Source organism: Gymnoscopelus microlampas (assembly GCF_963454915.1).
Source record: "Gymnoscopelus microlampas genome assembly, chromosome: 13".
Lineage (NCBI taxonomy): Eukaryota > Metazoa > Chordata > Actinopteri > Myctophiformes > Myctophidae > Gymnoscopelus > Gymnoscopelus microlampas.
Window position 1 is genome coordinate 1,608,201 of NC_139950.1, and position 4,873 is coordinate 1,613,073.

General features: G+C 40.5%; 1 long non-coding RNA gene across 1 annotated transcript in view; it reads right to left on the bottom strand.

Moving 5' to 3' along the window:
* LOC311058755 overlaps positions 1-4,592 on the bottom strand; it is a 5,165-nt gene extending 573 nt beyond the window's left edge. The window contains exons 1-4 of the long non-coding RNA XR_014602072.1: positions 4,535-4,592; positions 1,197-1,240; positions 915-1,045; positions 1-63 (exon numbers count right to left, since the gene is read on the bottom strand). The exon at positions 1-63 is cut by the window's left edge and continues 24 nt beyond it. This is a non-coding gene — a long non-coding RNA (uncharacterized lncRNA). The remainder of the gene's footprint in view (positions 64-914; positions 1,046-1,196; positions 1,241-4,534) is intronic.
* Between the last annotated feature and the right edge of the window lie 281 nt (positions 4,593-4,873).

Here is a 4,873-nt window from a genome sequence, read left to right on the forward strand (position 1 = left end):
ACAGCGGATCACTTTGGGTACAAAGTAGGAGTTCCGTCAATCGAGGATTCGTCAGAGTTCATCCTATGACACAGACAGATAAAGAGAGAGAGCAGGTCAGTTCACATTCCTCCAACGAGGATCTACCGGTGTTCATCCATAACTAGAGAGAGATCACAGAGAGACAACATTTTTGTGCCATCAGGATACAAAAAAATCACAAACACATAACATAAATACAAAATACATACAAACTGGAAAAGGCCACCAGTCATGATTCAAGAGGCATCACATTACATTGTATGCACAGAACTGAGATGGGGCCTGTTTGTTCAGGAGTCCTATAGGGACAAATGATCTTGAAGCCCTAGCCTGCAACATTGGCACTGTGTACCGTCGTCCTAATGGTAAAAGGTGGTATTGACTGTATAACGGGTGCGTTCTATCCCAAGCAATAGCTCTCCCCTTCCTAAGCACCCGGGTCTCATACATTGCTGCTATACTCTCATGTCGTACCCCAGCTATCTTGCTGGATACATTGATGATTTTATGGAGTTTGTTCTTATTAACCAATGATAGTGAGCCATACCAGGAAACAAAACAGAAAGTCAGTGCACTCTCCACGAAGGATCGATGGAAGAGCACCATTACACTTTTTTGCACATTATACTGTCTCAGTCTGTGCATAAAATGCAGCCTCTGCTGACCTTTCTTATAGATGGAATCAGTGTAGGAATTCCATGTCAGCTTGGAATCAATCGTTGTACCCAAATACTTGTATTCGTCAACAGTCGCCACCCCATCCCCATCAATAACTATTTGCTGGTGTGCATCATGAGCACTAGTCCTACGATAAAATATACTTAGTGTTCTTAATATTCAACTGACTGAAGGAAGCACATGCAGGCCTACTTCAAAGGAATACATTTGCTTACATGTTCCAGTTCTCTGAAGCAGGGGTCAATGAGTCAATGAAGGCCCATCTGGGTTGTTATTCAAGGTCCAAGACCTGGGAAACATCCTTCTTGTTGGGTCTGGTCTTAGGCTCTCAGTTGACTCTGCCAGACTGCCAGAAAACATAATAAAAATAAACAATTACAATTTAAAAGTGTAACCTGGCATTACGTTTCTAATAGCAGAAACTGAAGTGTGTCAGATGTTTGTCATTTGTCTGCCAGGTATCAGTGGTGTGTTAACATGAGTAGTAGCTTACTCACTTAGCTCCACTGGCTGCATATCTGTCCTGCAACATTGTAGTGCTCTATGAGGTAAGGGATAAAAGGATAATATACATTAGAAACAATGTTTGGTAATGTCTAGACGCCAATTAGAAATAACTAAGTAATAGTAAAAAAAGGAATTAAACAAATAACCACTGGCAACCACTGGCATAAATGAGGCTAGACAAGACAGTAGCAAAGGGCCTTGCAGTCAAGACAAACAGCCAAATATACAAACAACATAAGCCACAATCTAATAATAATAATACAAATTACTACTACTACTAATAATAATAGTCTGTTTTCAACCTGGTGTCCCTATTTTGGACAACATTCTCAATAATGGCCAGCCTACACCCTCACAACGTGACACTGTCTAACCCTACCGCATTAATTGTTGGTACAATGATAATTCGGGACCCCCAGGGAGGTCCCCACATGATTTTTGTTTTGGGGGGGGTCCCCCCGATGACAGTGAAGTGACAATTTAAGGACTTTTAGACATTTTTATTGCCTCAAAAGGAAAGAAAAAGACCATTACTGAATCAAAGGTAAACAACAAACTACACTATAAAAACTGGTCAAACATTGGCCAAATTGTCAAATGATATAAGAAAGAGGCAACAATTGTGAAAATAGAGATCATCCAAATTTCCAATTTGAGACTCTTCCTCATGTTCCTCTTGGCCAAAATCTGTACGGTCATCGGCCTCATCTTGTTGCACATCTTGATCAGAATTTTGAGGTGCAATCACTGCAATGTGCATGGCAATTTCAGGCTTCAAATGCTTCTCACTGGGAAGGCTATGTTCTTTACATTTATGAGCATTAAATGATGAGTAGTTATTATACTCAACAGTGCAGTTTTGATATGGACACTTAACCGTTTCATGATTTCTAAGATGCTGGCGCAAATGGGAGAAAAAAATGTGCTCTGTGCAGGGTTCTTCAAAATTGCAATGAGGGCAATGGAATATCACACGGATTTCATCAGCTCCACTCATCTGTCTCTCTTCATGGTGATGTCTTGATAAATGTACTTTCAGGGCATTAAATGACTTAAATGTGCACAGACAATCTGTGTGAAGGCAGGGAATTGGCGTGGTTCTGGCATAGCTTCCATGTTTCAAGCGATAGTGCTTAAATAATTGAGCCCTCTTTTCTGAAGAAAAAAGCAGTACTTACACTTCCAGTGCATTTCTATGCTGTCTCAAAAGATCCACACCTAAAAAAGAAAGAAGACACGTTGATAGTTAGTGAAAACATAAATAACTCATAGTCAAGATGAATATGTAAAAGCTAAATATGTTTTAACTTGGTAACCTAGGCCATTGGTTCTCAAAGTGGGGTCCGGGGACCCCCAGGGGTCCTCGAGGGAGATCCAGGGGGTACCGAGCTAAATGATGGATAGTTAGGAACCAAATTGACCCTTATGGCTTATGGTTAAATTAACATAGATTTTACAATATAAATTGGGGTCCCGGAGATAGAAATGCCATTAAATAGGGGTCCGTAGCCTAATGCATGTCAAACTGGGGGTCCTTGAAATTAAAAGAATCACTGCTAGAGACGTAAAAATCTTCTCTTATGGGACTCCCTAGCTGGCATATCTTTTCAAATGGGGGTCCGCGGGCTTGTGAAAATAGCAGATCTACAAGCTCACAATCGCGAGGCGTTGTGATGTGAGCTTGTAGATCTTCTATTTTCACAATGTGCGCCTATTTCTTAGGTAATATTTGACAATGTGGCCAATGTTTGACCATGTTTTGTAGTATTGTTTGTTGTGTGTCCATTTATATTTTAGAGCAGTGGTTTTCAACCTTTTTCGCATCAAGGACCCCCAAATTGACAAATATTAGCCATCGGACCCCCATTTGAAAATATATGCCAGGGACTCAACCATTTAGATTTTTTAGGGGGTCCCAATCTACACTGTATCACCATCATCAGTGTTCATTTAACTCTGAGAGTGTACAAATGGAACCAAATGGACCCTAACGGGTCCATTTGGTTCCATTTGTACACTCAGAGTTACAGACATATAAGGGTCAATTTGGTTGCTAACTATTCATTTGCCTGGGGACCCCCTGGAACCCCCTCAAGGACCACTGGTGGTCCCCGGACCACTGGTTGAAAGCCCCTGTTTTAGAGGCATTAAAAAGGTCTTATAAGTCCTTAAGTTGTCTCTTTATAAATGTGCAGATACCCTGTATAGTGTATGCACTTACACTGTATGTTGGTTTGTTTACTGTTGAGTGAGAAAAACATTAAGATAATCTTCTTGGGACCCCCCTGGGGGTCCCGACCCCCAGTTTGGTAACCACTGCCCTAGGCCAGTTTAGCTTTTCTAACCCACAGGGGTGCAACATTTAATTGAATACATTTATTATAAATAATATTCTTATAAAAGCGATTTTCTGAACATCTACAAGATCACAAAGCATGTTGTCAGCTTGTAGATGAACATTTTTTAAACATTTTTTAAACAACACAGTTGTATGACAAACATAAAATATGGCTAAAGTAAAGTAGTAAATAGATGCTTTAAACCAGAGGTCTTCAACGTTTTCCAAAGACCCCTAGCTGAGAGAGAGATGGAGCAGGGACCCCCTCTATATTGTATAAAATTGTATTTCAGATTAAACTTTTTTTTCAACTTGGTCTGCTCTTTTTACCCCCTCTAGACCAAACCTTTTTGCCAAAAATAGCAGATCTACAAGCTCACTGTGAGCTTGTAGATCTGCTATTTTTCTAGATCTGCTATTTTTGGTTACCCTCAGAAAAGGGATGCTAGGGTTCAAGTGGTTAATGTAAAAAATAAATATATAACACACACACAGATTTGGCGGCCCCTGGGTAGTAACTCTGAGGACCCCCTGTTGAAGACCCCTGCTTTAAACATCACTTGGATACAATAATATTGTAATTGTGTGTAAATACGTTTGTACCGAACACTAGTTTCAACATATTATGCTCATGCTGCCTGAAAATATGTTCTCCACAACCAGAGCTAATCTGCTGAAATCTACCCAGCAACATACTACTGTAGGTTGATTATTACGTGGATAAGGGATTATCACATCTAACATATGTGCTCAATTCATCTTTCAGGCTGCTTCTCCGTTTTAATAGTGCTTTAAAACATGGCCCTGAAACTCACTTTGTTGGCGGAGTCCAGCGGGCCGTGTCTCTGGGGTAAACAAAGAAGGACGAGAGTCCCTCGCTAACTTCGCTAAATAAATCGATGACATAAACTTAAGCAACAAAAGTATGAGGAATATGACAAAAGACAACGTTTGCTAAATATATAGTATATACAGTGAACGTTAACTTACCTTAGCATAACAACTCTGAATGAATGAACGGAGCAGACTAGAGCTGCAGAAAAACAACAACACCGTTCTTCTCTTCCTGTTTCTTACGCGCGCTGATTCTGTGAGAGAAACAAGCAACCAGGTCTAGGAAAACCAGCCCAAAACCAGCCCAAAAGAAGCGACTATGGGCAACATGAGCACTTTAACACATACATCAGCTATTTGAAAATAGCAGATCTACAAGCTCACAACGCGTCGCGATGCGACGCGTTGTGAGCTTGTAGATCGGCTATTTTCAAATAAAATCTTGCAGGGAAATTATAATGAGCAGATCTGGCAACCCTGAGTGCGGTTCTAGGT